General features: G+C 34.8%; 1 pseudogene; it reads right to left on the bottom strand.

Annotated features, from left to right (window-relative positions):
- Positions 1-14,516: 14,516 nt before the first annotated feature.
- LOC121499156 lies at positions 14,517-15,710 on the bottom strand (annotated as a pseudogene).
- Positions 15,711-23,691: the final 7,981 nt, after the last annotated feature.

The following is a 23,691-nucleotide window of genomic DNA, read 5'->3' as shown; positions in this document are numbered from 1 at the left end:
AAGTGAGCCTTTTTCATTCATCATTCTTCCTTATGAGATTCAGAATCAGATTATCTCTAAATATATACTATTTTTAGAGTAGTACCGTTATTTTTTTTTTTGAGTAGTACCGTTATTATTACTGTCATTACCACTACAACTAGGACTACCACCAATAATGAATAATAATTATGAATATTTACTTTTCTGTATTAGGCTGAATAATGGCCACCCAAAGACATCAGGTGTAATGTCTGGAATCTATAAATGTTACCTGGTAAGAGAAAAGGGTCTTCAGGGATACCGTTAAATTAAGAATAGATTTTGGGAGATTATCCTGGACATTTGTGCTGATGGGAGAGGCAGAGAGAGAACACACACATGTACACATGCACACGCAGCAGGCAGTCTGAACACGAATACTGAGGCAGAAAGTGGAGTGATGTAACCACAAAGAACGCTGAGGAATGCTGGCAGGTACCAGAAGCTACTGGGAAAAAGGAATGCTTCTCCCCCAGAACTTCCAGAAAGGCACTCCTACCGACACCTTCATTTCAGGCTTCTGACCTCTTGAACTGTCAGAGAATAAGTTTAAGACACCAATATTGTGGCAATTTTTACAGCAGCTCCAGAAGACTAGTACATCTTCTTTAAATTTCACACATTATATTTTACACATGTTATTTTGTTTAATAATTACATTAATTCCAAGAAATAAGATTATATTCTTTTACAGATACTAACATCACACAGATTGTAAAACTGAAGCTTGAACTCTTATCCAGGTAGATGATTTCAAAAACTATCCTTAGGTTTATATTTATATTGTTATAATGATTTTGTGTGTTTTACTAAAATATTTTACTATGCTTAAAAACTATGTAAAAACTAAAGTTTAAATAATATGTGGAAACATTACAAATGGATAAGGATTATACATTTGGGTTAGTGTTCCTACACTTTCGTATGAATGTACATATATATATATATATATATATATACACACACACACACACACACACACTTACATGTTTTCGTTTTTCTTCTACTCACTGGGGCACATTAGTGAAGAACAATTAATAGGGTGGAGGAGTGCCTGGGTGTCTAAGTCATTTAAGCATCTGACTCTTGATTTCAGCTCAGGTCATATTCTCAGGGTCCTGAGATTGAGCCCTGCCTGGGACTTTGAGTTCAGTGGGGAGTCTGCTTGAGATTCTCTCTCTTCCTCTTTCTCTGCCCTTCCTTGTCATATATACATACTCTCTGTCTCAAATAAAATAAATAAAATATTTTTAAAAATAAGGTGGAGAATGGAATAGAGAACAATTACAATGGCATCAACTACCTCATCTGCAATTGTGAAAAGATTTCTAAAGAAGAAATAACAGAAAATTTCCATGCTCAAAATAAGTCTTAAAGAGAAGAAAGATCACTTTGGCTGGTAATTGTGTATTCAATTACTCAGATAAGACACTAAAGAAAACATTAAAGCAGTTGAAGTACCAACACAGAACCCAGCATTGTTATAATTGAGCATGCTCTCATCAATCTGGAAACAACTTTAGAAAAATTATCATTATTGATCTGTTTCATAAACGAAAAACATTCTTTGAAAGATGAAAACCTAGTTAACATCTAAATTCATTCTCTAGAAGTGTGGCATTAGATGCTACATCATTATATAGAGCAAAATAGTGACAAAGTCAAGATTAAGAGAGTGATACTAAAAATTTGATAATGTACAGGCACAGATAGAAAATAAAATAAGGAAGTCTTCATATAGGTGTTGCAGTGAACTATTTACTAACTTGAAGTTTTCTCTGATCTGCCTGGATACTTTCCACTAGCCCTTTAGCTACCCACACACATATCTATCATGAAATGTAAAGAATGAAAAAAAAAATAGACATCAAGACCATTTAACTTTGCTATATTCTCCAGATGTGATTTTCTTATGTAGGATAATGAGGATGAGAAACTCATTAGGAAAAGGTCAGCCACAGATAAAAGAGAGTATGCCCTCTCTGTTGCCTTACCGTGACCCTTCTTCCACTGCTGAGCCTATTGGTGCTGGATATTGCACTACGAGAATCACATCCAGGATCCAAGTGGGTCAAGAGGCAGAATAATTGGTCGCATGTTGGTGAAGCTGAGTGCAATTTATGCTACAACACCAACTTTGAGCAGATAAATTTGTCTATTAACTACTAGTGATGAGATTAATTGTTGAGCAACAAAAGTAAGAAAAATGCATTTACTTTGTAATTCAGTAAGAGCAAAGACCTAATCATCTGACTCTTATCAGTAGTTGTGCCACAAATCAATCACTAGTTCTTTATATGCTGCTGTCTTCTCAAAACAAGCCTTACAAAAAAATCTACAGTAACATCACATGCTATCCCCTTGAGGTGTTATAAAGATTGGAAAGGAAACTAAAGGACATGACTGTGTACATATATGCTCCCAAAGATTTATAAGCAAACAATTAGAATTAATAAGGATTAATTTAATAAGGTCACTGGATGCAAAGCCAATATACTAATTGTATTTATATATATTAACAAGAAACAATTAGAAATTAAATTTTAAATGCCATTTAGTAGCTGGATGTGATATATATAAGTGTATATATGTACTTCTACACTGAAAAGCTCAAATGTTGCTATGAGATATGGTAGACACCTAACGAAATAAAGAGAAAATGTGTATCATGTATTGAATGACTCAATATTATACAGAAGTCAATATTTCCCAAATTGATCTCTAAATGTATATAATCTGATAACTAACTAAATAAATGCATATAATCCCAATCATAGTACCAAAATGTCTTTTCTATGGAAGCTAAACAAACTTGTAGGATTTACACTACCAAATTTCAAGTCAGTAATTAAGACAGTATTATATTGGTGTAAGTATAAAAAATTGGACCAAAGGCACAGAATATACAGTCCAGAACTATACAGCCCGTACATATTTAGTCACTTAACTTATGTCAAAAGTCTCACTGTAACACAGCACTAAAGGGATGTTCTTTGTAATAAATGGTGAAGAAGCAATTGGATACCCAAACAGAAGACATTCTGGATTTCCTTACTAATTCCAGACATAAAAAATAGTTGGGGGTAGCTAACAAACCTATGAACTTCTTAAATAAAAATTATACCCCTAAAGTAGCCAGAAATATCTTCAATGGCTCTAAAAAGCACTAACCATTAAGAATTGGTAAACTTCATTAAATTTAGATACATTTGTTTATCAAAAGCCATCATTAATAAAGTGAGGAAATAAGTCACAGTCTGAGGGAAAATATACATGTTACATACATCTGACAAAACAATCCTCAAATTTTATAGAGAATTTCTTTAAGTGGCCAATAGGCATATAAAAATATTCTCAATATCACTAGTCATAAGGGAAGTACAAATTAAAATCACAATGAAAAACCACTTAGACTCAATGTGTAAGATTGGCAGTATCAATTGTTGGTGTGATTGTGGAGTAACCTCATCTCTTACAGATCACTAATGGGAGCATAAGTTGGTTCAACCACTTTATTTATTTATTTATTATTTATTTATTTATTTATTTATTCATGATAGATATACAGAGAGAAAGACAGACACACATGGAGAGGGAGAAGCAGGCTCCATGCCGGGAGCCCGACGTGGGACTCGATCCCGAGATTCCAGGATTGCGCCCTGGGCCAAAGGCAGGCGCCAAACCACTGAGCCACCCAGGGATCACTGGTTCAATCACTTTACAAAGCTATTCAGTAGTATCCACTAAAGCTAAACTTGGTTTTTTCCTATGTTTCAACAATTAAACTCTTATGTGTATGCCCAAGAACTATATAAATTGATTTTAAATTTAAATGAAAAACAAACATGGAATAATATAAAGAATTGCTGGGAAAACTGAAAAAGAAGAGCAATAATAGGGGAAGAAAGAGAAACAGGGCAACCAAGTATTAGAACACACTAGTAAGCCTCTAGAGTAGCATGTGATGCTGGCATATGAATACACAAACTAAGGGAAAAGAATAGAAATACAGTGCCATGACCTAGGTTTCTAATGCCATTCTCAAAAAAGAAACACAGGAGAAATGACTGCTGGAGAAATGACTAGTTCTAGAAAGTAAAATAATGCTCAAAAAAACACCAACCCACAAATCATAATGGGACTGTTGTCAAAAGGATACAAGAATCAAATGAAAGAGTTCTCAGTGACCAAAGTTGGAACAAGTAGAGCGCTAACATATATATAAAGTAGTTTGGATTATAACCCAAGTTATAAAATAAATATCCATAACTTCATACTGATATAAACAAATACTTCAGAGAGGAGAGACAAATCTGTGCAGAATAATTCTGAATGAATTTTGTAGAGTCCCACTCTAAAGAAAGAGGGGACTAACTCCCCACTCCTTAAGGGTAAGCTTCATATAATGAATTCCTTCCACAGAATACAACATGGAAAGGGAGGAATGGAAGAGTGACTTTACAGTGAAGGAATCTGACAAACATCGGGTGATCAAGGTCAGATGATCAAGGTCAACACCAACAATCACAAATTACTTTTATAATTTGTATCCTTGAAAAGGTGTGATGATTATGGTGGCACTATGCTTCTGAGGCCCTCTTCCCCAAAATTCATAACCCCAGTTATGAATTTGAGGGAAACACTAGACGAATTCCAATAGAAGGGCATCCTACAAAATATTTGACCATGCTTCTCACAACCATCAAAGTCTCCAAATATCAGGAAATTCTAGAAAACGGTCACAGCCAAAAGGAGTCTAAAGAAACACAACTCAATTTAATTGGTATCCTGGATGGGATCCCAGAACAGTAGAAAGATCTTAGGTAAAAACTAAGCAAGTCTGAATAAAGTGTGGGCTGTAGCTAATAATAATGTATGTACAATTGTTCCATTTATTGTATCAAATGTACCATACTATCTGACATGCTAATCGAAGGAGAGGCTGTCTGCCAGAAGAGAAGGAGGACATATACAAAATCTGTAATATTTGCTCAATTTTTCCATAAGCCTAAAACTATTCTAAAAATAAAGTCTATTAGTAAAAAAGATGAGAAATTTCAAAATTAACTCCAATGTCTATGGAAATTTAGTATATGTTCAAAGTGACTGAACTTTTTAAGTAAACTGTAGTATAACAAATGGTAGCCATTTGGAGAAGGATAAAATTGGATTCCATACTTCGGAAGAAACACCAAAATAAGTTCTGAATGGACCAGGGATCTACATGTAAAAATTGAAACCAGATGATTACTGAAAGAAAACAAGGAAAATTATTTTATGAACTCAGTGTGAGGAAAGACTTTGGAATATGATTCAAAAGTTAAAAGCAACAAAAGAAAGGAAGGATATGTAAATTTACCTAAAATTTGACATAAAAACTTCTGTATTGCAGACAATGAAACATCTTAAGGTAAGTCAAAAGACAAATGAAAAACTGGGAGAATATATCTGTAGCATATATTACATATAAAAGATTACTCCCTCTAGACTATAAAGAGTTAAAAATGAAGACAGAGACTAAAATTCTGAAGTAATAATGGGCAATGGACATGAACAAACAGTCCACAGGAAAAGATATTCAAGTGGCTTTTAAACATGTGAAGGATGTTTTAACTTCACTAATATCACGAGAATGAAAATTAAAACTACATGAGATATCACTTCTTACCTATCGGATCAGTGAAAAATCAAATTCAAAAGTCTGGTGGCTGGATGAGGCTCTATCCAAATGAGACTATAGTGAAATAGACAATTTCATGCATTGCTAGTGACAGTGTAAATTGCTCTGCTGTAAGAGGCATGAGGAGCATCCCACAAAATGATATATGCAAGTCTCACTCTGCCAATAGGAGATAATGTATGAGCAACTTCATTCATTGTTTTATTATTGCACAACATTTCACAGGAAAATGTTGGACTAAATATTGATACCCATTCGTAGGAGACTGGCTGGATACACTACTGTAAACCCACACAATGTAGTGCACCAGTGCCGTAGAAATACTCCCGTGGGGACTTCTGTAAACTATTATGATTTCTAGAATATGTTAAAAAATGACAAAAAGCAAGATATGTCACCTTTTGTGTAAGACAAAAAGTGAAATAAGATATATATATATATAAAGATAGATAGATATAGATAGATAGATTTTGTGTTTATATATTTATATATTTACGTATATATTTTCATTTTATTACAAAACAAACATGAGGAAGATAAAGCTGAAACTAATGGAAGTTTGTGTAGGGTGTGGGTGCTAATGTATTTATATATTTATATATTTATATATTTACACATATATTTACATATATTTACATTTATTTATTTACACATATATTTACATATATAATATTTATATATTTACATATATATTTTCATTTTACTACAAAACAAACATGAGGAAGATAAAGCTGAAACTAATGGAAGTTTGTGTAGGGTGTGGGTGCTAACAGGGTAGAAAAATAAGGATAGGAATGAGATTTAATATATCTTTTTTTAGACCTTTTAGACATATATTTATATATATCAAACAGGATTTTTTAAAGACCAAAAAATGAATATAAACAGAAAAAAATGAACCTGCCTGTAGAGCAAACAGATAACATACTCAGGGGAAAGAAATAATTGATTTGAGTAACTTTTAAATACAGCATGCTGACTGTACTGTCTTAATGATACAAAAGACAAAAAGAGTTACAGAGTTATCACACACTTAACTTAGCAGCATGTTGGCTGTAATGTATTTGGTATAAATTTGGTATTTGGTATAAATAATCCTGAAACTTTTGAATGTTCTGTAGAATATAGCAAATGAGTAAATACATTCCTATTTTTGGAAACCAGTGGTCTCAAGATGGGAGAAGAATATATAAATGTGTAATGGGGGAGAATGAAGAAAAATCCTGTGATGTTGGATTTGACCTGAAGGTATCAGTATAAACCCGTGACTATATAAATATGTATGTAGCTATATTTAATGGCCCATATTTTGTTTCTAAATATTATTTCCTGTTTAAAAGAAGCAGAATTCCCAGGCTATTTCTGGATCTGTGGCAGAAAAATTCAAAGTGAGCTTGGACCACTTTGGACCAGAAAGCAAAGAAATAGTCAAAGACTAATGAGAATGTGTCAGAAAAATGAAGGAGCTGCTCAAAGGGTTCCCACGATCAAATCTAAAACAATTTGGGCATCAAAAAAATGATGATTTTTAACACAGATTATAATACAGTGAATAGAAAAAAATACCTAGTGTATAATGATTTTAAAATTAATGAGGGAGGAAACTCTTCTTACAGAGGAATACCAACCAATAAATATAGAAGGATGACAGACATATAAAATTACTATTTTGCTATCCCCAATGTAATAATTGATTCAAGCAAGGTGACCAATGGATTCTAAACCAGTGAGTAAAAACTGGAGAACAGGGTATCTATGAGATCTCCAAGTATCACACACATGTTACTTATTACAAAGGGAAACTATCTTTACAGTGGAAATATCACTCACATGGTCCAAATCACAAAGGGAAACGGTCTTCACAATGGAAACATCTGGAGGACACACATTAACCAAGCAATCAAACTTAGCAGTACTACAGCTGATCATGAAGAAATAATAAGACAAATTCAGGTTATGGTCCCTCCTACCAAATAACAGACTTGGATTCTTAAAATTTATCAATGCTTTGACAAACAAAAAAAATGGATGAATGTTCTGGATTAAAGGATACTACAGAGACATGATAATCTGACAGTGAATGGGTCCTGGGCTGAGAGGAAAAAATACCTATAAATGAAATTTGAGGGACACATGGGAAAAATTGAATATGGACTCTATGTCAGATAATATTACTGAAGCAAAATTAAAAATCTTAGGAGTAGAGCAATTGCAGTTACGTAAGAAAATGTCCTTGTTCTTAGAAGATGCATAAAAAATTATGGAAGGTGAAGTATCATATCTGCAAATTATTTGTGTTTTAGTTAATTAGAACAAATACATAAATACATGAATATCTATACTATATATGTACATAAAGAGAGGGGAAATGCAAATGTAGCAAGATGTCAACAACTGGAAAATTTATGTAAAAGGTATACAGGTAATCACTGTATTCTTTTGAGTTTGGGGTAGGTTTGAAAATAATCAAATTAAAAAATTTAGTAATCAAATTAAAAAAAATCATATTAAAATATGTTAACAAAAACTTAAGTAACTCATGAAACTTAACAAAACTATTTGAAGGACCAGAAATAATACCCACTTCTGACATTCTACCCAAGGTTCTCTTCACCCTGGCATTTGAGGAGGGCTTTCTTCCAAAAGAATGCAGGCCAACCGGAGCAGATCAGCATTGGACTGAAACCTACATGTTTCCGTGGCGTTATTTAAATAACAGCATGCATTTATTTAATTTCTGTGGTAGAGTATAACCTTTGTTCTTGGTGTTTATTAATTATCGTTGGTCCTCTGGGTCTCAATTATCTTTCCTATAAGCATAATTGAGTAATCCACTTGAGTAAGCCATTTGGGTTATCCATAATTGAATTTGAGCCTGCTTCCTAAATGTATTATTATCTTTATCAGTTTCATCCAGAAACTAGAAGGCTCAAACATGCTGGTGGGAGTCCTGCCAAACTGCTCTGGAGGGAGTGAAATCCAGGGTTTTTAGATAACAGATCCCTGGTGCTTACCCTCTAACTCTTAGGGTCCAACAATACATAATGTTTACAAATTTCTTTTTAAATAACCTCTTATCAAGCTCTATATTTTTTTTGGGGGGGGGGGGGAGTCAGCTCTTTTCCAGAAAACTCTTTTACAATTGCAGGAACAATGTGGTTGGACTTTGTTTTAAACATCAAGAAAACAGAGGAGCTCCCATTGCAATTAGTGCAAAGGCAACTCAAGGAAATACAATCACCAGATGTTTGATTTCACTTTGTATAGCTATATTGGTATAAAAACCACATAGTCAAAATTGTTAATATTCTGTCGAGAAAATGTTATTAGCTTTATTTTTAAACCTTTTTTCCCTTATTTATTTTTGTCCTTGTAATAAACTGGTAAAATTGAAAGTGTCTTTCAAAGTGTCTCTCAAAGACACTGTGGTCAGCTGTCTTGCAAGAGACCATTTATTTAGCAGCCTCCTGTAGAGATGACATTGGACTCTGGTGGTCTCATCCTTATGATTCTAGTTGTGTAATTCTTTTTTTTTTTTAATTAAGTTTTTAGTTTCAATTTAAGTATAGTTAACATACAGTGTTATATTAGTTTCAGGTGTACAATATACTAATTCAACAATCTTACAGATTAATACTCAGTGTTCATCATCATAAGTGCACATTTAATCCCCTTCACCTATTTCATCCATCCTCTGATATGTTTTATTTTAAAAGAGTACCCTCAGTAAAAGTTATTTGTTTTCAACAAGAACATTTTTACTTGAAGCATACTTCAGAAAACAAGGTTCTAAAAGATTCTTTTTCCAAGAAAAATAGAATACACATTTTCTTCAAGTCCACCCAGAAGAATACCCTGGCTTAATCACATAAAAGGAGACATAACAAATCTTACATATTCAAGAAGACTGAAATCATATTAAGTATATTTTCTAACTGCAATGGTACAAAACTAAAAATCAACAGTAAACAAAACTTGAAAATCTAAAATGTAAATATTAAACATTTAATATGTAAATATTAACACATGATTACACAAGTAATGGGACAAATAAGAAATCAAATGGCAAATCAAAATATGTCTAAAGACAAAAGAAAAAGAAAGCACAATATTCTAAAACCTATGGGATGCAGCAAAATTAGATGTTAGAGTTAAAGTTATGCTATAAATGCTTGTATTAATAAAAAAAAATTCAAACAAACAATGTTACACCACAAAGAACTAGAAAAAGAAGAAACTTAGCTGAAATTTAGTAGAGGAAAAAAATAACAAAGAAAAATCAGAAGTGAATAAAATAAAGACCAGAATAAACAGTAATATAACATTTAAAGTAATGACCAGTTCTCCCCCACCAAAAAATAAACAAAATTGGCAAAGCTTTAAATTAAGAAAAAAAAAAAAAAAGAACTCAAAAACCAAAATAAGAAATGGAAAAGAAAACAATACAACAAATAATCACAGAAATACATAGCGTGATAACAGATCACTATAAACAATTATATACTAACAATTCAGTTAACTTAGAAAAAAACAGGTAATTCCTAAAAACACATAAGTTACCAATATTGATATGAACTTTGAATCCAAGAAATAGGATATCTTCTTAGTCTAATAACAAGAATGAAAGTTGAATAGGGATAAAAAAAATAGGAATAAAAAATCTCCCAGCATAGAAAAACCCAAGACCACAGGATTTCACTGGTGAATTGTACCAAATATTTTTAAAAAATAATTAATGACACTGTCAAAATCTTACAAATAATGGAAGAGAAGGAACATATCATGAGGCCAGTACTACACTGATACCAAGTAGGATAAAAACAATATTGGAACAGGGGCACCAGGGTGGATGCAATCAGTTAAGCATCAAACTCTTGGTTTCTGCTCAGGTCATGATTTCGGGGATATGGGATTGAGCCCCATATCGGGCTGTGCATCAATGTGGAGTCTGCTTGAGATTCTCACTCCCTCTCCTTCTTCTACTCCCACTCATGCTCTCTTTCTGTCTCTAAAATAAACAAGTAAATCTAAAATATATACATATATACATATATGAATAAAAAAGTCTAGTTTGATAGAAGAATTGCTCCTCTAACTTTATTTTGACATTCATTCTTCACCCCCTCACTTTCAATCTGCAGGTGTCCTTAGGTCTAGAAAGAGTCCCTTGCAGGCAGCATATAGATGGGTCTTGGTTTTTTATCCATTCTGACACCCTATGTCTTTTGATTGGAGCATTTAGTCCATTTACATTTAAAGTAATATTTCTTTTAAGATTTTATTTATTTATTTATTTGAGAAAGAGAGCACCAACAGGGGGAGAGGGAAGAGACAGAGGTAGAAGCAGATGCCCCACTGAACAGGGAGGACAATAGAGGGTTTAGTCTCAAGACCCTGAGGTCATGACCCGAGGCAAAGGCAGACACTTAAACAACTGAGCCACCGGAGAGCCCCTCAAAGTAATTATTTATAGATATGTATTTACTGCCATTGTAATTAATTATTATATTTGGTGGAGTTATTGAATTCCCTAAGTCTATTCCTGTGTTGCCTGATTCTTCTTTCTCTCTTTTGCTCACCTTCAGTGCTCTCCATTACCTGGCCTTCTAAGTCACTAACTCATTCCTCTGCTTCTCCCAGCCTGCTGCTCATTGCGTCATGCCTGCTTCCAATCTCACTTACTGACTGCATCCTTCATCTCTGATTGATTCTTTGTAAACTCTTTTGTCTCTATGGGTATGGATCTCCCTGATGTCTTCCATTCTTTTCTCAAATCCAGTGAGTATCCCTATGATTGTTGCTTTCAGTTCCCCATTAGGCATGTTATTTCGCTTAAATCTCTGGCCTTGGCTTTATCTTGTTCTTTCATTTGGGATAAGTTCCTCCATCTTGGCATTTTGTCTAAGTCTCTGCCTTCTTCTGTGTGTGGGCTAGAAAAGCCAGTTATGTCTCCTACTCCTGAAAATAATGGCCTTATGAAGAAAAGATCATGGAGTGCTCATGGCCTGGGGCTTCAGGGAGTGTGTGTAGTGTGTGTCGCCTGCACCCTGCTATTGTGTTTTTGCTATGGGCAGTATTTGATCCCTGGCCTAAATGTGGCCAGTTGTGACTAGCTGTGCTGTGGTCTGCTTGTGAAATGAGTCCTGACACCAGCTCCACCAGAACTGAGGCCCTGTAGGACTGTCTGGTCAGGAGATGTGGTGTGGGCAGGGGCTTGTGCTGGTCTTCTGGGGGAGAGGCCCACCACACTGGGACTGAGGCACGTTTGACTGAGAAGGGCTGTCCTGCCAGAATACAGGGGGTGGGGCTTGATGTAAATAAGTTAGGCAGCCAACATGAGGCTGTGCACGCTTCTCACACATGGCTCTGTGCTTGTGCTGGAGTGTGGGAGGAAAATGGCACCAGTTGGCTCCTTTGTCTGGAGAGGTGTCTCCATGAATGCTGCCTCTCAGGGATGTGTTCCAAGAAGAGAGAGTGATCTCTCCTGTGTGTGCCCTAGGAGTTCCTCAGATCACTGTCTCCATGCTGTCTGCTCCTTGATTGTTTGCCTGCCTTCTCTCCAGGAGCAGGACAGTGCCCTCTGGGCTCTTTCCCACCCAACCCTGCTGACCTTTAAAACTCCAGGCTTTAAGCCCTGCTGGCTGCAAGAATCCACAAAACTCAGCCCCTCTCGTTTTCCAAAGCAATGGTTCTCCTTGTGCCTTCCTTCTCTGTGCTCCTCTTTCTCTCATGCAATCAGATCTAGTTGTGTAATTCTAACTGTGCTGGCTCACATGAATATAGTTTGTTCTATACTTAATTTTGCATAACTTTAAGTTTACTAGGACCTGACTGGCTAGTAGGTTTAAGCTGTTCATCTTTTTTTTTTTTTTTCAATAGTTTCTACCTCTCTTTAACATTATTAATTAGGGGCACCTGGGTGGCTGAGGGGTTGAGTGTCTGCCTTTTGCTCAGGTCGTGATCCCAGGGTACCTGGGATCAAGTCCTGTATCGGGCTTCCTGCATGGAGCCTGCTTCTCCCTCTGCCTGTGTCTCTGCCTATCTCTCTGTGTCTCTCATGAGTAAATAAATAAAAATCTTAAAATATATATATTAATTACTATATATTCATTACACACAATTTGGAAAATACAGAAAAGTAAAAAGGAGAGAAGAAATTGTGTATAATATTCCCACTAAAATACTGTTCACTGGGGCAGCTGGGTGGCTCAGTTGATTAAGCATCTGTTTTCAGCTCAGGTCATGATCCCAGGAGATCTCTCTGGTCATGATCCCTCAAGACCCAGCCCTGAGTTGAACTCCCTGCTCAGTTGGGAACCTGCTTCTCCCTCTCTCCCACTGCTCCTGCTCTCTCTCACTATCTCTTTCTCTCAAATAAATAAATAAAATATTTTTAAAAAAATACTGTTTACTTATGGGTATCAATTTATGGTGAATATTTTAATGACCTCTTAAGTTTACCACTTGATATTTTTGTATAAAAAAATGAAAATACTCCTGTAACTACCACACAAACCAAGAAACCGAACATCTGCAACATCATAGAAACCTCCTTCATGCCTTCTTCCAGCTAGTAAACCTCAGCTTCTATCAACATCAAAAAACTTGCATGTTGTTTGAGCTGGTTTTGAAATTTTCATAAATGGAATCATAACATGTCTGGCATAATTCTCCCAACATTTACTGCAATTTACTTATGGATAATTTGGCTTTTCTCAAGCCTTCAGTATTACAAATAATGTTTCTGTCAAATTCTTTTAATTTATTTAAATTCAATTAATTGACAAATAGTTTATTATTAGCTTCAGAAGTAGAGTTCAGGGATTCAACAGTCTTATATAATACCCAGTGCTTATTATACATCGTGTGGCCTCCTTAATATCCATCACTCAGTTACCCTATTCCCTGACCCCTCTTCCCTCCAGCAATCCTCAGTTTGTTTGCTATGATTAAGAGTCTCTTATTATTTATCTCCCTCTCTGATTTTGTCTTGTTTTTCCTTCCCTTCCCCTATGATCCTGTTTTGTTTCTTAAATTCACACATGAGCGAGATAATATAATTGTCTTTCTCTGATTAACTTATTTCACTTCTCATAGTACCCTCTGTTCCATCCACATTGTTGCAAATTTCTACCAAGTTTTTATACATAACTTTTGAAATACATATGCATTTCCTTTTGTGGATTATGTTTAGATGTGCAATTTCTGAGTCACCAGATCTATATGTATTTAGTTTTAGTGGATACTACCAAACAGTGTTCTAAAATAACTGAACCAATTTACACTCCAGCAGTTTATAAGAGTTCTATTAGCTCCATTATAGGTGAATACATTAGGGTTCTTTTTTGTTGTAATGAAGGTGTGAGGTTTCCTATAGTTATGTTGCATTTTTCTGAAGCAAAGGGATGTTGAATACATTTTCATGTGTGTTTATTGGACATTTGCATGTTATAATTTGTCAAATGGCTGTTCCAAGATGTTATACATTTTTTAGTTGGGGTATTTGTCTTTTACTCACTGATTTGTAAGAGTTCCTGATATAAATCCTTTATTGGATATACATAACTGCAAATATCCCAGGCTATGGCTTCTCTTTTTATTCATGAAGGTGTCTCTGGTAAGCTGAAGTTCTTAATTTTAATGAAATCCAATTTATCAAGAATTTTCTTTACTGTTACTGCTTTTTGTGACCTCTGAGAATCGTCTGTCTGTCCTAAGTGTATGAAGATTTTTTCTTTTTTTTTTTTTTAACTCAAAAAAACATTTTTTTTTTCATTTAAAAAAAGTATTTAGAACACATAAAACAAGGCAACATTTATTCTTTCTTCTCATCTGGTGTGGGGTCTGTCGGTGGCTCCTCCACTGTTGCACTGTTGCTCTCTGAGCCAGTGTTGCTGTCACTGGTCCCTTCCTGGGCCATACAGTCCACCCCTTCCTGCCCGTTCTCCTTGTCCTCAGGAGTAGACGTGCCTTCTTCACCGTTCTGTTGGCTTTCTGTTGCTTCTTCAAGGTGTGTCTCCTCTGTCTCCATGGGGATGCTCTCCTCGTCCTTCTTCTCCTGGGTCTTACCAGCAGCTGGCTCTTCCTCGGGAACCACGCTGCTCTGACTACGTCCAACTTGCTCTGCTGCTTCTTTCTCCCTCTCCTCTTGCCCTTTGCGAGCCTGCTCTTCGGCCTGTGCAATTTCAGCAGCAACCTTTTCCATATCCACTTCTGCTTTCAAACCGCACAACCTTTTAAGTTCATTGTTAAACGAATCTGTGCTTTCTAGGAACTTCCTCTTCTTTTCCTGGTGTCTCTCCTCCATCTGTAGAAGTTCAGCTTCTAGTTTTCGCTGATGAACCATCAAGGCCTGGACCTGTCCTTTGAGGACCTGCATTCTAGCTGTTGTGACAACCGACCCAACGTCTGGCACCACACTCTCACTAAGGATTTCACTGATGAGGCGGTGGTTTCTCTGGAAGTGGGCAGTGGCTGTAGGCTTCACTGAAGAGCCATCATCATAATCATCTGGAACTTCAGCAGGCTGAATGCTCAGGCAAGGGTCAACTTTCTTCCTCTAAAGCAGCTTTTGCACGGCTTTTCGAATTTATGTAAGCAAGGCATGCGGGGGGCTTAGGATAGGCCTTCAGAGTTCATTGTACTCTATCTTTTCTGCTTCGTATTCGTTTAAATATTCTTGTTTTTCTTCATCAGTGAGATCTCGCCACATGCCACCAATAATCTTGCCAATCTCCCACAACTTTAGGTCAGGGTTGGAAGCTTTTATTTGGTCCCAGACCTTTCTGCTGTACCTCATGTAGGGCATCAGAGGCTTATCTGGTGGCTTTGGGGGTTCTGGAATCATAATACCAGAGGATGCCGTGCCCCGGCTGTTGGTGCCTGGGTTCCCTCCCAGCTTGTAGGCGAGATGACTGTATGGATTGTATCCCACAACCCCTGGCGTGCTGGGCATTTGTGTTGTGGGAGCTGGGGTGGGAGGTGGGGCATAAGATGGCCTTTTTGACATTTTGGAAGATTAAGTTCTCAGTTCCTTAAGAATGAATCTGATCCATCTAGAATTGATTATTTTACGTGGAGCAAAGTAATGAAATAGTGCCAAAATCTATCTTTTTAATCATGGATATTCAAATAACTGCACCATTTATTAGAAAATTGTCATTTTCCCACTGCAATGCAGTACACATTAGTGACATCTCAGGTGACCATTTACATGTGGGTCTGTTTCTGGACTCTTCATTCTGTTTCATTTGTTTCCTTATCATTGAACCAATCCCCACACTTGTAATTTATCTATAATAAATATTGATATTTAGTAAAAATCTTTCTACAACATTTTTCTTTAATACTTGACTAGCTATGCGTGGTCTTTTGTAGATTCCGCTCATAAACTTTCTCAAAACAGCCTGCTGAAATCCGATTGGGGTTGCATTGGATCTATGAATCAAAGTGAAAAGAAGTGATAATGTAACCCTATCAAGTCCTCCAATTCATAATCATGATATATGTATTCATTTATATCAAATTTCTCTAATTTCTTCCAGTAATCTGTCATAGTTTTCTCATAGAATTATGGCCTTTGTTGCATTTATTTCTACTTATCAACATTTTTAATGTTATTGCAAATTATATCACAAAAATTTTCATTTTTAAAATGGTTTTTACTAGAATGCAGAAATACACTTGATTTTCTATATTGACAAGTTATCAATTTTAGTAGCCAGCTTGAATATTACTTTGCATTTCATATATACATAAACATGACATAGGTAAATATTACTATTTTAATTATTTTTTCCAATCCTTATCATTTTTTATTCTTAACTTGATTTATGGAAAAAAATAAGGCTTCCAATACAATGTTGAATGTAAATATTAGGAATGAGCATTCATCTCTCATTCCTCATTTTAGGAGGAAAGTGTTTATTATTTAATTGTTAAGTAGAATGTTTATTACTGATTTTTAGTGGATCTACTCTATCAAATAAAGGAGTTTCCCTTCTATTCATAGCTTGCTATGAGATATTTCTTAAATTTCAGAAAGTTGAATTTATAAAGTGTTTTCTGCTTTTGTTGAAATAAGATTTTTTCACTTTTTTATAATAATGTTGATTTTTGTGTGTAAAACAAACCTTGAATTTCTAGAATAAATCCAACTTGGTCATGATCTTTTTCATATATTACTAGAATCATTGTGCTAATATTGTATGTAGTATCCTCATGTCTATATTCTTGAGAGTAATTTACTTAAATTTTTCTTTTCTGCATTTTGCTATCAAGATGCTGGCTTCATAAAATAAGTTGAAAAGTACTTTTTGTTCTGGCAAAGTCAGAATTATTTTAATTTTTTAGAAAATATTTTAAATAATTCTCTGGTAAAGCTATTTGAGCCTGCAGTTTTCTTTTGGGGAAACAATTTTAATTAGTTTTGTCTCTTTGTCAGGAATTCAAAACCTTTAGGAGAATTCTTCCCTGTATCAGTTTAGTGTTTTATGCAGAATTTATCCCATTAAGTCAAAAATTTCAAATATAATGGCATGAAGTCACTCATAATAATCTCTCTTTGTGTGTCTAAATGACTGTAGGATGTGAAGCGATGACCTCTTTTCCATTCCTGATACTGTTCACTGTCTTCAAATGTCTATTTGTTTTACCTTAATTGTCAAAGGCTGTGAATAGAATTTCCCTGTGAATAGAATTCAGGTTTTTCCATTATTTTATTTTATTTATTTATTTTTAGCAAAATGCTTTTCCATTGTTTCACCATTTCCATGGTTATTTCTTGAAAGATAGTGTATGTTTACCTAAAAATATTTTTTTAAATGAGCCCTTTGTCTTTGGTTTCCAGTGAGTATACTATAATGTGGCTGAGTATAATTCTCTGTATATTTAGCCTACGTAGTTTCATAAGGTTTCTTGAGCCTGTAACTTGATATCTTTTGTTTTGGAGGAGTATTGGTTTTAAAATTTCTTCAAATATTGCCCCTGTACTATTTTCCCTATCACCTTCCAAGTAGATATTTTTGTCATGTCCCTACTTTTTACTGTCTTTTCTGTGTTTTCCATCTTTTTTCCCAGGGGGCTTCCGTTTGGTTAATTTTTAATGACCTGCCTTTTAGAACTCTGATTCTCCCTTCTGTCACTAATCTATGATTGAACCAATCCACTCAATTCTTAAATGCCATGAGCTTTTTAGTTCTAAGAAAAACAGTAATTTCCTTTTATCTGGTGAAAATTTCTATCATTTCAGATATTTCCTTAAATATATTAATTCTAGTTATTTTAAAGTCTGTGTTTTACAATTTCAAAATCTTAAACAAACATAGCTTTTTCAGTTATCTTTTATTCTCTCGGTTTTCCTGGCATGTTTGGACATCTTTCATTGGATGCTAGACATTACAAGTGAAAAACTGTAGAGGGTTTGTATCATTTTATATTTTTTTCAGAGAAGGTTGGATTTTTTTTTTTTTTTAGGAGGCAGACAGAATATGGAAGATCACCTTCACCCAGTCTAGATGGGCCACTGCTTCTAGGGCATAGCTCTTTAGGAGTACAGAATTCAAACCAGGGCATTGGGGTACCTGGGTGACTCAGTCAACTAAACACCCAACTCTTGGTTTTCGCTTAGGTCATGATCTCAGGATCATGAGATCGAGCCTGTATTGCCGTCTGTTTGTCCCTCTCCCTCTACTCTCCTTCTAAATAAATAAATAAATAAATAAATAAATAAATAAATAAATATTTTTAAAAAATAATAAAACCACGAGTATTTATCAGGGGCTTTTTTCTGCAATGGACCCGAAACCCTTATTTTTGTTTCTCTGGTACCTTGAAATGCCTAAAATCTCTGATTGGCTTTTTAAGTCTTAATAGCTGCTTTATCCTTGGCTTACTGGGAGCCTCTCCCTATGTGTTTCAGTTCAAGTTAGCAAGTGCCTCTATTGAAATGGATGGCAAAATCTTCACCTCATTATTCTGCAGCTGCCTTCTCTCAGGTGTCCTGACCTTCTAGTGCTGGTTGTGGTCATGACCTTAAATTCCAATATTTGTCTTCCCAGTCCAGTGAAACTGCCATGAAATATAGGACATTGCTTTCTCTTAATCCTCCATGGTCTGCACTTGAATTGGCAAAAGCCCAGAGAAGGAACTTTCCCAGAAGGTTTGAGTCAGCTTAGTAAGCTTCCTTTCTTTCCCAGATTTTAGCTTCTCAAGTCCTGGCTGCCTTCATTGCCATCTGAACTTTCAAAAAGTTGCTTTCTGTATTTTATTCAGATCTTTGAGATTTTTTCCACCTGGATGGTTTGTATGATACTGGCTAGATGGGCATAAACCAAGTGTAGTTATTTTTTCTCCTTAAAAGTAAGTTACAAAGTAAATAAGTCACAAAATGATCCAACCAGTCTTATTACTAATAATGAGTGGAAAGCCAAAATCTAATCTACATGGTTCTATTATCCCAGAAATTAATGCCTGTTTTAAAATTTCTGCATACCCCCAGCTAGAAAACTATGCTAATATTTACTGCAGGAAACTTTGTTCCCTTGCTACATCACAGAATAACCTTACAGACAAATCAAATATCCTAACTAAAGCTTTGGCTATTTACAGAATAACACCTTTGGCAAATCATTAAACATCAATCCTTCAAAGTCTTGAGAGAAAAGAAAACAGTATGCCAAATCTTCAAATAAAAACAAATAAATGAAATAGTGACTGGTGATTCATTAACATGATAAAAAGCTCTCGTAAAATGAGGCATAGTGAAGATTTCTCATCACATTAAATAAAACATAATCTTACCTCATAATTATATTTTATTTGAGAAATATTTTAAAAATTCAGATTTCCTTGTAAAATTTGGTAGTTTGAGAGTTTAGAAAACAAGAACAACAACAACATATGACAAGCAACTCAGTAATTATACTGGCTAAAAGATTTACTTTTTTCTAACTTTCATCAACATACTTTATAACTATGTTGTCCTCAAAACTCATTGAGCAATTAGGGCTTCCACACTGCTACAGCACAAGTTCCCTCCAATCCCAGTAGTCTTTCAGTGTCCCACTTCTGACCTCACTTCTTTCCCTCTTCCACAATTTACTACTTGAGTGATCCATCATCTGTTATTCCACAGATCTAGCCTTCCTAAAAGCTATCATGAGAAATCATATGAATCGGCAGTTGACAGATCAAAGTGTGTGTGAATCCTGACTCTGCCTCTTTCTAGATGTATGAATGTGGGTAAATTACATTATAGTTTGAGTCTCAGTTTCCTAATCAGTATAATAGAAATAATAACATCTATCACACACAGTGAGGCAGCAAGAAATGGAGATAATGTACATAAAGCAGCCAGTATACAATGAGGCTTGTAATTAACACCAAAAATGATAATTATTTCACTTCGTTTTTTTAACAAAAATATTGAGAAACAAATTAATAATAAGTATTGTTTCTACCAACTGAAGAGGCAGACTGTTCATTAATAATTACAGTAGTGTGTGCTGTAACTCCAAAATGTGGCCAAACTGCAATAAAATCATCATTTTGCTACATTCCTCAAAAAACTTATAAAATGGCAACTATATTGAAAGAAAAGATTAGATAAAACACGATAACATTAACAATTTGATAAATTAAGATGTTTGCTTTTCTATCATCTACATATTTCACTAGATAGTAGCAGAAGGCTTAATGATGGTGTTCACGAAGTGTCAGACCCCGTAGAGATACTTGTTAAAATGCTAATTTTGGGGTCCCTTCTAAGAAGTGTGTCCACAAGTTCTCCAGTAAACATTTTACCTATTAGGTTTGAGAACAACTTCTTTATTGTTAAATTACAAATAAACCTTGCAGTTCTTACTTCCTTATGCTCTTACATCACCCCAACCAGAGATACTGAGATAACATATTCAGGCAAAGGTATTGGGAAGAAACCAGGTGGGAAAAGTACAAGCATAAAGTCATAATCTCAACCCTAAAGTTGGCTATAATATGGTGATAAATTCAGCTAGGATGAAAATGTTAACTCAATTATGAAAATATTATATCAAGAAAACTAACCCATGTAGTTCAAAAAGCACTGAATATTCTTAACTTCTAGAAATTGCAACCTATGGATTAATCTAAATGCAGAATAAATAATTTTAAATATTGAGCACTGTTCATACATCTAAGCTCCCTGTCATCATCTCTCATAGCATTCCAGTTTCCTCCATTATAGCAGTTAGTTGCCTTATATTTTTAAAGATTTTATTTATTTATTCATGAGAGACACAAAGAGGGGCAGAGATATAGGCAGAGGGAGAATTAGGCTTCCTGCAGGAAGCCTGATGTGGGACTCAATTCCAGGAACCTGGGGTCACGACCTGAGCCAAAGGCAGACACACAATAAATAAGTAAATAAATAAATAAATAAATAAATAAATAAATAAATAAGTGAGTGTTCTACACATTGAAAATTTTTATCAGACCTTAGCCATAAAGTTGTAACTTTTCCTCTAAATACATGATTTTAAGGATATTTGTGGTATTAAAAATAAGAAGATCCAATGGCATGCTGTTCACCAGCATGAACTTTGTAGTCACAGATCATGAGTTTTAATTGCATGTCTATTGTTTTGGCTAGGGGACCCATAAGGAAATTATTTAACTATTCTTTCTCTTCATCCATGAATCTTTTCTAAACAAACAGAAATGATAGAAAAATTTTACACAGCATTAATGTGCCAGGAAAACAAACAAACACAAAAGCAAAAACAAAAAAACAAAATATCTACTTCCCCTCAACTAATTTCTCAAAATAAAAAATTTTAACAGCATAAAAAGTAGTTCTATTTTAGAATATTTGGCTCAAAAATCTTTATAAGATCACCTTAAAATTCTATCATTTTACATTTCTCTTAAGTTGACTCTGAAAGAATATGTACAAATTCTGTAGGAGATTTTTCAATTAAAATCATTCAACTAAATCCTGACACCAAAAAAAGAAAAAAGATGCATGGAATTTTTTAAAAGATATTCAATTAAAATAGCTCATTGTGAATATACCTCTTTGTAAGATGGAATACACTGCTTAAACAACACACTTTGTTATTCGATGTGTCTCTACTATATTTTTAAAAGAAATTTTATAAATGATGTGAAATTCTGCCTATAAGCTATATGGGATAAAGTTATATAAACCCAAAGACTCTAAACCCATTGGTTTTCCTTCAAAATGAAGTTTAAATTACAGAAAGGACTCTCCTCTCACATCAATCCATAAATCCTAATAATCCTCCCAAATTGAGCTTCCAATAATACAAGAAGAGAGTAAATATAAAAGGATAAATTAGTCTCCATTTTTTAGGCTTTGAATTTTTTTAAAATTCAGAAAAGCTCAAATAAGAAAAGAATACTTTTTATTGTCCATATCCAGAATTAACAACTGTTTTCAGTTGATCTAGTTGCTTCTATTTATAATTTTATACATTTTTATTTTGATTGCACAAATCACATGTAAAAATATATTACAGGTAAAGTAAAAGTCTCTTTTAGCCGCTATCTTAATTTTAGCTATGTCTCTTTCTTCCCACGTATAACCTCTCTCCTGAGTGTGATGCCTCTCTTCAGATATACGCACATATATAGGGATATGAAAAAATATAAGGTAAAACATTATACATATAAAAATATGAAAATAGGGGATCCCTGGGTGGCGCAGAGGTTTAGTGCCTGCCTTTGGCCCAGGGCGCGATCCTGGAGACCCGGGATTGAGTCCCACCTCAGGCTCCTGGTGCATGGAGCCTGCTTCTCCCTCTCCCTCTGCCTGTGTCTCTGCCTCTCTCTCTCTCTCTCTCTCTCTTTGTGTGACTATCATAAATAAATAAAATAAATAAAAATATGAAAATAAACATAATGTAGGTAAATATAAAATATTTAGCATTTTTAAGTTTACAAAAATGATATTAAACTTTATTTGGTTTTCTTTTTAAGATTTTATTTACTTATTCATGAGAGACAGAGAGAGAGGCAGAGACATAGGCAGAGGGAGAAATAGGCTCCCTGTGTGGAGTCTGATGTGGGACTGGATTCCAGGACACCGGGATCATGCCCTGAGCTGAATGCAGACACTCAACTGCTAAGCCACCCAGGCATCCCAAACTGTTTTTAACACCTCTTTTTCCCCCTCTACTGCATCTCATCTAGGTCATTCCTTGACCCATAAGGATCTCGATATTTATCCCCAATTGTTCTATAATATTCCACGGCGCAGATAGGCCACAGTTCATTTACATTTACATTCACATATTCCCTTAGTGACAGCTATTTTGACTGTTTCAACTTTTTGCAGCATTTACAAACAATATTTCAGTAAACATGCATCTATTCTCCCTGTGTACATGAAGAAATATTTCTCTGGAGCATATTTAGAATTAGGATTGCTAAATCATAGCATATGCACAGCTTCCTTTTTACAAAATGATGTTAATTCCAAATTTGTTTTCAATTAAATAGCACAGAAGTAATTAAAAATAATGTGAAAAGATGCTTGAACTAATCACCAAATTGCTATTTTAAGCTCTTCACTGGATTGATTTAAGAGTCAAGGTGCTAAGTGTGTTGGTTATCAAAATTCCCTCCTGTATTCACTAGCAAGCAAAACTAAGACCTCCTCCCACAAGAACTGTGCGGTGAGGTGTCCACTGTCCCAAGGATTACTCAGGGGACTGTGAGACACAGGATCCACAGTTCTCACTGCTCAGGGAGCCATAGGACACCTCTTCCAGAGAAGCAAAGCACACTTAGAGACCCAAAAATTATTTCCCCGTTGACTTAAATTCCCATAAGGCGTATACAAATGCACCAAAGGTAGCTTGTTAGCACTTGATCTTCTTTGCTATTCTACCACATAAACTTGTGTAGTCAGGTACATTATGAACTCAAATGCTAAGGAAAAACTTACCTTACTAATTTTAATTGCTGCATTTCAGGATTGCATATGGAGC

The sequence above is a fragment of the Vulpes lagopus genome, chromosome 9, assembly GCF_018345385.1.
Source record: "Vulpes lagopus strain Blue_001 chromosome 9, ASM1834538v1, whole genome shotgun sequence".
Lineage (NCBI taxonomy): Eukaryota > Metazoa > Chordata > Mammalia > Carnivora > Canidae > Vulpes > Vulpes lagopus.
Note: the sequence above shows the minus strand (reverse complement) of the source record. Positions and strands in the feature narration are given on the sequence as shown.